We start from the raw sequence: 13,081 nt of genomic DNA on the forward strand, positions 1-13,081 counted from the left end.
GCATGTTCTTACTCATAGGCGGGTGTTGAACAATGAGAACACATGGACACAGGGAGGGGAGCATCACACACTGGGGGCAAAGCACATTTTCAAGGCCGGTCAAGATGGACTTCTCTGGCAATCTCCCTGTGATGTCTGAGCTGAGATCCGAAGGTGCAAAGGAACCAGCTGATGGAGCACTACCTGACCAGAAAGGGCGTCGCTACCCAGGGCTGATGGAGTTCATGCGCGTCCTGGCCCCTAGCTAGTGTCAGGCACTATTGCAGACATGCTCTCACTTAATCCTCATAACTCCAGAAGGGTGTTAGGATTCCCATTTGCACATGAGAAAACTGAGGCTCAGAGAGTGTGTTGACCTGCCCAAGGTGGGCACAGCTGGCATGCAGTGCTGCTGGGATTCCTACCCCGGCAGGTCTGGACCTTGCCCTGAGGTCTTGGCCTGTGCTGTTCTTTGAATAGCCTTGCCTACCCTTCCTTCTACAGTCCTGATGAAGCCCATGCACTCAGCTCTCAGGTCACCTTCCAGGTCTTCCCGGAAGCCTCCCCGACCTGCCACGCCTGGGGTAAGATCCTTTGCCGTGTTTCCACAGGCCCCTCGCTGAGCAGTGACTGCATCGTGTTAAAACTGCCCCTCGACTTCTCTTCCTTGTGCCATTCACGTGGTTCCAGCAGAATTGTCATGCTAGTAAATGGCCCTGCCCCCGGTGCTGTTGACTGGTCTAGAGGCAGACAGCTGGCAGAAGCTAAGACAATTAGAAACCTTCCCTGGGACTTTGGAACTGGAACCCAGGAAGAGGAGTCAGACTCTGCAGAGACACTTGGATCAGAGCCCATATGAACAAGGGCCCCTTTCTGCTGTGGTGACCGAGGAGCAGAAGGACCCACAGGTCATGAGAGAAGAGTTGAAGCCCAGCTGGGAGAGAAGTAGAGGTGACAGATAAAGAGAAAGCACTTCCAGGGCTTCCCACCATATTTGGGCTGGGATTCCAGCCCATCCCTGGCTCGAGTCTGACTCTGGGAGGCCAGGAGCTCCCACAGTGCCCTCATGTCTGTTACTCAGCACCAAAAGACTCCAAATACAAGATGCTTAGTCAATGCTTATTAAATGAACGGAGCAGCAGATTCCCATCTCACCGAGCCTTTCTTTGATGTTACATTAATTTGGAGAAAAATAATCATAAAGATAAAGGCTGATCTAGCTGCCAGGCTCTCGAAGCCCGGAGGAGAGGACAGCAGGACGTGCCCAGCACAAGGCCTCAGTACATGACCCCAGGGGTGTCCGGCCCCTCTTCCCTTCAAGGAGGAGCTGCCCTCACACTCCCCTCAACAGAAGGTCACAGGCGTGAAATGGGTCCCTCCCAGTGACCTGGCCAGGCCTTGGGTGTGAGCTGGAAGAGGAGGCATGGTTTGCTCAGGAGCCAGAGGTCATCAGTCAGAGCGGATGCTTTGAATTTAGACCCGGGTTTATGAGCCACAGCGGCCGCCAGCGAGGACAGAACCCAGCCCTTCCCAAGCCAGGGGCCGCTGGGAGGAAGGCGCACTTTTAATGGGAGTGTTTCTCCCAAATATTACGCTAGGCAGGGAGTTTGGACCAGAATGAAAGCAGAGGGTCTAATTTTAGACAGTACCTATGAATGAAACTTGACCCAGGCTGGGGAGGAAATACCTTCCACCAGCCCGTGCCAGGGCCAGTGTGTGTGATTTTCTGCTAAATTAGGCAGCTCCTGCAAACAGGTTACTGCAGGGACTCGGGTTTTTTTCCCTTCTTCTCTCCACTAAATTAGACAGACTCTTTATTTCTAAATATACTTCCCTCCTCCCCTCATCCCCTTTCTTTTACGAAAGCCCCAGGTCACCCCATCCCTGCATGTTCCAGCTAGTTAACCATCTGTTCTTCCTTTTCTGTTTGCCCTACCCCTTCCCAATTCAGCCCTGCCTAGGACCAAGAGCCCAAGACATCATGTCAAGTGACATGGGACTCCAGAGCCTGAGGTGCCACACTACCAGAGCCAAGTGCCAGCTCGATTGGGGTCAGATGGTAGCCAGGCCTAGACTATGGAGTTGATGAAGGCAAGGCCCACATATGTCCTATCCATGGCTGTCTCCCAAGTCCCCAGCAGAGTCCAGCAAGGATCCAGGCTCAGACAATACCTATCAACTCTTAAGCCAAAAAGACATTTGCCCTCTTGGTTGCTGCATCTGAGACCAGTTTGAGTAAGTCAAAGGTCATCTTCTGACCCAAAATATCTACTCTCCTTGTTTTTGCCCTTTTTTTCTTTAAAATGATCTGGCAAACATGACCTGAGAGAAAAAGAAAAGTGTAACGTCCGCCTCCATAGATACTGACCTGCAGCAGAGAGGGAAAAGGCAGCTGGGGAAACTAACAGGCCAGGGCTCTGCCTCCAGCCCTGTCTCTTCCTGTCTGTGTGATCTCTGGTGAGTCTCTTGTCCTCCAGAAGCCTCGGTTTCCTCATCTATAAAATGGGATAGCAATCCCAACTTTTCGGGGTGCCCCGTACCTGTGATTCTTTCCCCAGAACGTTCCCCCATCTTTCCTCCTAGCTCCAGCTCCAACCGGGGCCTGGCTAGACTTGGGGGCGAAGGCAGAGTCCCGCCAGCCAAGCAGGACAGAAGCTGGAACGCAGCTCTGTTCCCAGTCTGGGGCGAGGCCCTGGCCAAGTGAAGGATCTGGTTCATCTGTGGCTGGGCTCTGCAGCTTTGGAGCAAAGGCCCAGGGAACGTCCCAGGGGGCCCTTGAGACTGAGCAGCCCTGGTGCAGGGACAGTAGTAAGGACTCAGTGGTGACAATTGTCATTCCAGCCAAGAGATAGCGCCATGTGGGCAGAGCATGGAGACAACCTGAGTGCCACCTGCGCTCCCTCCTCAGCCAGCCCTGACTATTTGCTGGTTGTATGTCGAATGACTCAGTCATTTGGGACCCATTTTCCCTTCTCTAGAAACCTTCCCAGCAATGTTCCTGGGGAGGAGAAAAAAAACTTCCCTAGAAGATGTGTTTATCTCCAATTTGGGCTGAGAATACTTAGTGGAAAAAAAAAAAAGACACACTCAAAAAGACATACTGGCTTCTTAAAAAGTATACTGTGCCTGTCTCTCCCCCTACGCCACGCTTCCCACAGCACCCCCCACAAAAAGACTCAACCGCTTCTCTCTAACAGGGTTTTATGCTATTCTTTCATCCTTTCTGCCTTCTTTCTTTCCTTCTTTTCTTTCTTCATTCTCCTTCCTTTTACTCTTTCTGAATTCTTTCCTCCCTTTCAACCTCCTCCCTTCCTCTCCCTCTTTCTTTCAATTCATTCCTTCCTCTTTCCTTCTTTCTTCTTTCTTCCCTTTCTTCCTTACTCAAGTTCAATTCAGCAAACCTGTTTTCTTTTTTTAATTTTAACTTTTATCTTAGGTTCAGGGGTACATGTGCGGGTTTGCTTCCCGGGTATGTCACGTGATGCTGAGGTTTGGGCTATGACTGATCCCACCACCCGGGTCAGTACCCAGTATGCAGTTTTTCAGCCCTTCCTCCCTCCCCTCCCCAGTACTTCCCAGTGTCTAATGTTCTCATCTTCAGCAAATCTGCTTCAAATGCCTACGATGAGTCAGTACTCGGTTAGATGTGGGTAAACATGGTTATGATGATGATTCTGGGTGTGAGGAGTCGTGACGTGCTCCCCCGGTCCCCTATACTGCCCTGCCATCTCAGGCCGAAGGGAGGGGAGCAAGTGGGGACCTGGCCCCTCAGCAAAAACCTATTCACAGCGGGTGGGGAAACACACACAGCTCCTGCTGACTCCCCTTATGGATCTCAGTTTGCTCCTTTTTATGGACCTTTAATGGAGAGAGAGTAACCCTCCACAGAATGTCTGAATTCTTGCATTCTTTACCCTTCCATCACTGTACCGATTCTTTAAAAAAAAAAAAAAAATCAACCCTAACTCCCGCCTCATTTTGTCTGTACAGAATGTTCACAGCAAAACACATTTGGTCTGTTTTTAGATTCTTGAAGAATGAAATAGTGTTTCAAGATGTTTAATGTGTTTAAAGCTGGGAACCTATTGGAAGTTCACAACATATACTGGGTAGCAAAAGAAATGGGGAAAAAACCCACAAAACAAACGTTAAAAAACAGTCAGTACTCGGTTAGATGTGGATAAAGATGGTTATGGTGGTCACACGTGGCAAACACAAAGCCATTTGATTGATTCAGCAAAGCATGGTCCGTATTACAAGGCACAGAGGAACTTGTGGGGGTCTCTGTGGGTACAAGACACACAAGTGCCCAATACAATGCCAAGTTAATTGAGGGCTCTAAGAACAGAGCAGTGGGCAACGGAGCTCTGAGTTATAATCACCTGGACGAGCTTGGTCAGGGAAGACAGCCTGCAGGAGACGCCCGTGAGAGGTCATTTAATAATGAAAGTATTTCCTCAGGGAAGGACAAAGGATGGGGGAAGGAAGAAGATCATCTAGAGCAGTGTTCCTCAGGAGCACCTGGGGTGCTTTTAAAAACACAGACCCCTGGGTGGGGTGCGGTGGCTCACGCCTATAATCCCAGCACTTTGGAGGCGAAGGCGGACGGATAGCTTGAGGGCAGGAGTTCGAGACCAACCTAGCTAACATGGTGAAACCCTGTCTCTACTAAAAATACAAAAATTAGCCAGGTGTGGTGGTGCAGTCCTGTGGTCCCAGACACTTTGGAAGGCTGAGGTACGAGAATCACTGGAACCCAGGAGGCAGAGGTTGCAGTGAACCGAGATCATGCCACTGCACTCCAGCCTGGGCGACAGAGCGAGCCTCCACCTCAGAAAGAAACAACAACAAACACAGACCCCCACCCTACTTCCAGGCAGTGGGATTCAATTGGTCTGGGGGGGAGCCCAGGCATCTGTATTTTATTAAAACTCTCTGGGATTCTCATGTGCAACTAGGGTTGAGATGCGCTAGTCTGAGCAAAGCAGACAGTGGGAAAAGGGATTTGCGGAGAAGAGCAATGGAAGATGCACCTGGGAAGGCACAGGACAGCATGCCGAGGACCTCAGGGTCAGGCTCAGAGGCCTCATCTCCATTCCATTTTCACATGGAAGTCACTGAAAGCTTTTGAGCAGTGGCACTTGTGGGGGCACAATCAGAGTGAAGGCTGCTGGAAGAAGGAAGGGATTGGAGGTAGGGCCCCTGTTACGGCTGTTGGGCAGGAGAGAATTATACAGCCCTGACCTGGAGTGGTGACAGGGGACAGGTTTCTGGACTTGCGGAGGACAGATGGGATGTCATCAATCCTGGGTCTCTGCTAAGACCTAGTGCGTCTTTGAGCATTCATCTGCTGAGTTCTTGTCAAGTTCGCTCATCATTATGACAACATTACGGCGGGTGTGATGGTTAATGTTATGTGTCAGTTTGGCTGGGCCATGGTGCCCAGATATGTGGTCAGACGTTATTCTGGATGTTTCTGTGATGATGTTTTTGAATGAGGTTAACATTTAAATCGGTGTATTTTGAGTAAAGCAGATTGCCCTCTGTAATATCAGTGGCCCTCACTCAGTCAGTTGAAGACTTGAATGGAACAAGTCTGACCTCCCCTGAGCAAGAGTAAATTCTGCAGCAGATGGTCTTCAGACTGGAACAGCAACATTGGCTCTCACTGGGATCTCTAAACACTGGCCTACTCTGCAGATTTTGAACTTGCCAGCCTTCATAATCACATGAGCCAATTCCTTAAAATAAATCTCTCTCTACACACACACACACACACACACACACACACGTATGTGTATACACACACACACGTAGCCTGTTGGTTTTGTTTCACTGGAGACTAATACAGTAGGGATACCTCCATCCCTTTACCAACCTGTAGCTTCAACAGAGCTGAGCTCTCTTGCCCAGCTTTGGCTCAGGGATGCCTCTTAGCCAATCCATAGCAACAAGCATGGTACCACCTTCCTTACCAAAGCCCTACCTCATTTCTTGCAAGAGTCTGGAGCCTTAAAACTGGGTATACATCTGGATTTTCTTTGCATAAACTAAAATCTCTTAACAGGATGCTTTCAGCAAAAAACGAAAAACCCTAACTCATAAGTAAATATTTAGCTTATGTATTAGAAAGCCCAAGGGCAGCTCAGGCTCCAGGACTGGCACTGCAGCAACTGAGCATTTCCACGAGAGTGGGCTCCTTCCAGCCATCCTCCCTGTCTCAGTGTTAATTACATCCTCAGCCTAGCAGTAACCTGGCCACAGTGGTTCCAGATGTCTTCACCAGACACTGTAGCATCAAGACAAAGTGGCAGATCCTTGCTTCCTGCCGCTGTCTCTTAGGAAAGAGGAAACTCTCCCCAAAGGCCCACAGTAAATTCCCCTCATATCTCATTGGCCAGAACTGGGTCACATGACCATTCCTGAATCAATCACTAGCAAGGTGAGTGAAATCATATTAATTGATTTAGACTATCTTGGATGGGATAAGTGTTTGAATAAATAAGGACAACCAACTTCACTGTCCCCCCACACTTGGGACAAACTCTGTTAAAAGAATTCCTCTAGACTCACATCCATTTGATAAATGTTCAGTTAATGAGGTGGGTTCTGACTGGTAAGATGGTTACACCGTTGACAATTATTCTGAATCATGTTTTATTATATTTTGCCCCTGTGAGTATTTCTAGAAGCCATGAACTGTCTTGCAAATGCCACTACCAACATGTCGCTGTTCCAGTGAGGCTTTCTCCAGCCTTGGGTAAGAGATCACCCTATATGCCACAAGGATCAGGGAAGACGGTGACGACAAAATACCTAGCACGGTGCACATGATGTCATCTAATTCCCCCAGGAGCTCTAGAAAGTAATCATTATTCCTTATGTCAGCTAGGGACGCTTCAGATGCGAAGAGCAGAACACCCAAAGGCGATCAAAGACTAATGACTTCCTGTAACAAAGAGTCCCAGTTTGACTCAACAGTTCAGCATTGTCATCAGGATCTTTCTCTCCTTCCCCTGTGTCATTCCCAATCTCGGACTTTAATTTATAAGCTTATCATTTCATTGTTATATGATGATTGCTTTAGCTGTGACTATCACATTTTTGCACAAATGAATTCGAGGCAGGAAATAAAGGCAGAAAAAAACTGTTTTTCATAAACCTCCAACCAGATGTCCTATTGGTCAGAATTTGGTTACATGTCAGCTTTCAAACCAATTACTGGCTTAGCCCAACATGACACATCCCCAGGGTAAGCACATCACCAACAAGGATGACCCCAGAGCTCTGTTAGATGAAGGTAATAACTATTCAGCGGGCAACTAACAATGTCTGTCACATGTCTATTCCACAAATGATGAAATAGATTCCAGTGGGTTAAGCCAAATGATCAAGGTCACCCAGCCTGCAAAAGGCAGAAGTATGGCCAGGCCTGGTGGCTCACACCTATAATCCTAGCATTTGGGAAGGCCAAGACAGGAGGATCACTTGAGCCCAGGAGTTTGAGACCAGCCTGGGCAACATGGCATAAAACATACTGGATCACCTCTACAAAAAAATAGCCTGATGTGGTGGCACGTGCCTGTGGTCGTAGATACTCAGGAGGCCAAGGCAAGAGGATTGCTTGAGCTGGGGAGGTAGGAGCTGCAGTGAGCTGTGTTCACGCCACTGTACTCCAGCCTGTGTGACAGAGTGACACCTTGTCTCAAAACAAAACAAACAAAAAGAAACACAAAAACAAAAGCAGGATTAAAATCCAAGTTGAGATATTCCAAATCAAGGGTTTTTCCATAGTGCCATGATAACAGGTGAGGATGTACACCTTGAAGCTTTTTAAATTCACATTCCTGAATCTTCCACTGGCCAGTTACACACTTCCTTCTGGGCTCTACCTGGTTACCTCAGTGTGGATGACTCTCCACCCGCACTACCTGATGGCCCCATAACAATTGCAACCAGCTGGACAAGGGCTTCCAGTTGTTGTTTGGGGGATACCCAGACACAGCTCCACCACTTTCAGTGTAGTCATTAACACCCAGCTGTTAAAGGGAATGTCTCCCTGTTTGCACTGAGCCAACTTTATGACATCCATTGAACATGAGAGAATTGCAACCACAACCATTTACAGACTTAATCTTAGGGCCTGCAACGATATAAATTTCTAATGCTTTTTCCAGGTGTGGGCCAGGGGAAGCTATGCGTATAAACCTTGGGTTGAAAAAGGACTGACATAGGAGGATCAGCGTCATGGGAAACATGGCTCAAAACTCTGGTTGGGAACAGGGTAGCTTCCTCTAGTTCTATCACAATCTTGGGCAGGCCACCTCTTCTCTCTGGCTGTTTTGCTCACCCTCCTTGCTTTTTCTCACAAATGCCCTGGAAGAAAAGAATTTTTACTCATCTTCATTTTCTTATTAATGGTTAAGGATTGGCACATAATGGGTGCTCAAAGTATTTGAATGAATGAATGAATGAATGAATGAACAAGGTGAATGGATGTCTCTCTCCCTTGAGGGAAGAGTAACATCTGATTTCTTCATTCCTGTCTGAAACAGAGGAGGAGCTGACTCATCTGCAAGTCTGTTGAGTGAAGATGTGAATGAATAAAATGTTTCCACCCTAGGGTTGAACTTACTGACTTGACTTAGCTATTGTACTCAATGGTCCCTCTGCCCAGGACTTTCTTCCCCTGACTCACTCAGGTCTCCGTTTATATGTCCCCTTCTCAGAGCTGCTGTACCGATCACCCTATCCAAGATTTACTACCCCCTGCTCCAGCGCCTCCTGAAGCTTCATCACACTCCTTGTTCATTTTCCTTCCTGGCACTTTTCTTAATATGCAATTATTGCATTTCTTTATAGTCTGTCTCCCCCCACTATGAAATAAGTTCCTTGAACGCAGGGGCTGTGTCTGTCTCAGTCACTGCAGTACCCCCATTAAAATGTCTGGCACACAGTAAAACTTCAACAAATGTTTTTTGAATGAATGAATAAGTGAATGTGACTTCCAGCCTTTTCTATGGCTGCCAGTGTCCCCCTCACCAGAGGGAGGCTCCTTCCCATTTGTTCAAATTTTCCAGAGCCTCTCACAATATAAAGCATCTTAAAAGTCTTTTCAGCCTTGGCTTTAGTAACATTACACCACCTTGGCTCCCTACCCCTCTGACCATACTCCCCATCCTTCCCCTGCCCCCACAGTCCAATCCCTCATCCTCTGAATTACTGATCATGTTTAATTATTGTACAACCATACAATAGAATAGACACCGAAAATGATGTTGAAGAAGGATGTATATTGATGTGGAAAGTCCTTCACAATATATTGTTAATTAACAAGGTAATTTTATACAGGTAGTGAGATTCCATTTCTATAAAATCTCTGTGTGTAGGTACATGTGGATGTATCACCTAAAAACAGGGGACTATACAACAAAATATTAACAGTGATAACATTTGCATATATTCAGTATGTTGTCCTTGTTTTTTATGATACTTCTGTATCCCTTGTATAATTTCTGAAAATATTAAGTTAAACCACATGAAATTGCCATTTTGATAGATCAAAAATGGTAAAATATCTTCTATTTCATATGATTAATTGAAACAAACCATAAAAGCAAACAAAACACAAAGACGAAGAGAGCCAAGATTGCATGCCAAGGGAAACTGTGTGCAGGGAAGCCAAGCCCACACAGTAGGACCAGGTTTGGGGAAAGAGAAATGGGACAGGTTTTGAAAGCCAAAAGACTAAGTCACTGTCTCCCGTATTAGAAGGTTGAAGTCTCTGCTCACTGCTGACTGACAGGTGTCACCTGGGATTATTGATGAAGCACCGAGACAGCTGGGGGTGGTAGACACAGCTGGGGGCTATGTCTGAGGACTTTTGTGTTCCCTGCCATGACTCCTCGCATCAAGTGCCTGATTTGGGGATCATGGCACCCACTTATCATTTGAGCAGAAGTCAACTCTGTGCCACTGTCAGCAGCCTGGGAGGCCAAGTCAAGATTCATCAAAGGAAAAAGAGGAGGCGGGAGAAAAGGAGAAGGGAAGGAAGAAAGGATATTCTGTTTCCCAAGCCGAAGTGTCAATGGCAGGTGCTTTTTGCTGGTGCTAAGCCTTTCCACACCCTGGCTTCTGAAAGAGGTAGTGAAGCCACACGGATCCATGGCACTCATTTGAGAGTACTGAATGCTCAGTATGAAAGGAAGATTACTGATCTAGATGTTCAAAGGAGCCTCTCATGAAGTTCCACAGCAATGACTTTGACATGCTGTAGCATTCATCAAAAGGTTTTGTTGGCCGGGCGCGGTGGCTCACGCCTGTAATCCCAGCACTTTGGGAGGCCGAGGCGGGTGGATCACGAGGTCAAGAGATCAAGACCATCCTGGTCAAAATGGTGAAACCCCGTCTCTACTAAAAATACAAAAAATTAGCTGGGCATGGTGGTGCGTGCCTGTAATCCCAGCTACTCAGGAGGCTGAGGCAGGAGAATTGCCTGAACCCAGGAGGCAGAGGTTGCGGTGAGCCGAGATTGCACCATTGCACTCCAGCCTGGGTAACAAGAGCGAAACTCCGACTCAAAAAAAAAAAAGGTTTTGTTACAGGTAAGACACCTCGCTCAGAAGTGGGAAGCCAAAGGTGAGGAAGAATGGGGAGAAGGTAGAGTCTCCCCAGCATTGGTGGCTCAGGGTGTGGCCACAACCGGCCCTCAGGCCACATACCAATGCTGTCCCAAGGCTTTGAATGGCTAGTGTAGGTTATCACCCACAGCTAAAAAAGGGGGCTCCATCCACCACTGGAAGGCAGTGACAGTTTAAACGTAGATACATCTGAGGAAATGACAAGGGGAAAAGCAAATAAATATATCTCTAGCTGAAAAAAAAAAAAAAGCCAAAATGAAAACGACAAGACCCAGAATTTGGGGAAAAAAATAATAAATGCAACCAAAAACAACCAAAGGGCTAAAATCTTTCGCAAGGGCAAATTGGTTGAGAAAGACACAAAATCAAAAAATAAGTGGGCAAATTACATCATTTAAAAAAACCCTGGATTTAACAATGACATCATCTCACACCAGTCAGAATGGCTACTATTATTAATAAAAAGTCAAAAATAACAGATGCTGGTGAGGTTGCAGAGAGAAGGCAACAGTTATACACTGCTGGTAGAAATGTAGGTTAGTTCAGCCATTGTAGAAAGTAGTCTGGAGATGTCTCATAGAACTCAAAATAGAATGATCATTCTTCCTAGCAATCTCATACTGGGTATATACCCAAAGAAATACACATGGTTCTACCATAGATACATTCACACATACGTTCATCACAGCACTATTCACCATAGCAAAGGCATGGAACCAACAACCTAAATCAATTGTCAACTGGATAAAGAAAATGTGGTACATATACACCATGGAACACTATGCAGCCATAAAAAAGGAGGCCATGTCCTTTGCGGATAACATGAATGCAGCTGGAGGCCATTATCCTTATCAAATTAAAGCAGGAATGGAAAACCAAATACCACATGCTCTCACTCTAAGTAGGAACTGAGCATTGAGTTCACATGGACACAAGAGGACAATAGACACTGGGGCCTATTTGAAAGTGGAGGATGGGAGGAGGGTGAGGACTGAAAAACTACCTACCAGAGACTATGCTGATTACCTAGGTAACAAAATGATCTGTACACCAAACCCCCATGACAAGCGATTTACTCTTATACCAAACATGTACATGTGCCCCTTGCCATAAAATGAAAGTTGGAAAGGAAAAAGAATATGGATTTAACTTATTTTTTCAAAAACAAGAATTCAACTTCACCAGCAATCAAAGAAATATAAATTCAACCAAGAAGATGTCAATTCTCTGTTGTCAAATTAACAACAGTTTTAAAGTTTAAAAGTATATAATAGGTCAGGCATGGTGGCTCACGCCTGTAATCCCAGCACTTTGAGAGGCTGAGGCTGGTGGATCACCTGAAGTCGGGAGTTCAAGACCAGCCTGAAAAACATGGAGAAACCCCCTCTACTAAAAATACAAAATCAGCCAGGCGTGGTGGTGCATGCCTGTAATCCCAGCTACTTGGGAGGCTGAGGCAGGAGAATCACTTGAACCCGGGAGGCAGAGGTTGAGGTGAGCCGAGATCACACCATTGCACTCCAGCCTGGACAACAAGAGCGAAACCCCAAAAACAAAAAAATATATAACAGCCCATGCTGATGAGGATGGAATCACATAGGCTTCTTAATATTTACATATGGACTTGTGAATTTATATATACAGGAAATTAACAATGTGTAACAGAATTTGTTAAGAGTATTCAAAGACCTTTGGCTCAGTACTTCCATTTCTGAGCATCTGTCTTAGGAAAGCAATAATTTTTTAAATTAAATTGTATTTATAATAGTTTAAAATTGAAACAACTTTAATCTTCAATAATATTGGGATGATTGGGGAGATGACAACCTATTCATTCACTTAAAATAATATTATAAAGATTTACAGTGATATGTAAAAAACATATTAATAAATTCAAACAAAACCATATAAAATGCTTATCACCTAATAGTAAATCAAGAAAAATCAGGAAAAAATCTGCCTAGGTAGTGGACTCCATACTCTGTCATAATCAAAATTAAACAGAATAAAAAAGACAAGAAAGTAATAACCCAAAATGTAAAAATTAGTGTGATTGGAACATCAGTGACTTAAGGGTTTTCTTCATATTCATTTTATTATCCAGTTTCTTTAGTACCTTAAAATGAGAAAAAAGTACATAAGCTATACTTTTGACAGACAGAAAAGAGCAAAGATGTCTGCAATTTCTATATCATAAATAATAAAGTGTAATGAAGCCAAGCACACGTCCGACCTGACTGCCCCACCCTGTCTTCCTTCCCCTGAAAGCAGTTCTGGCTCACCCTGTTAGCATGGAACAAATTCACATAGTGCACAAATGTCAGCACACCCAAACAGAAGAAAAAGAAGGAAAAAAAAAACACACAAAATGGAGAAATCTAATAAAACATATGAAGCACCATCAACTTGATACTTAATAGAAATCCACAAGTAAGACAGACACATCTGATCTTCCTGACATA

Source organism: Cebus imitator, unplaced genomic scaffold (genome assembly GCF_001604975.1).
Source record: "Cebus imitator isolate Cc_AM_T3 unplaced genomic scaffold, Cebus_imitator-1.0 Scaffold200, whole genome shotgun sequence".
Taxonomy (NCBI): domain Eukaryota; kingdom Metazoa; phylum Chordata; class Mammalia; order Primates; family Cebidae; genus Cebus; species Cebus imitator.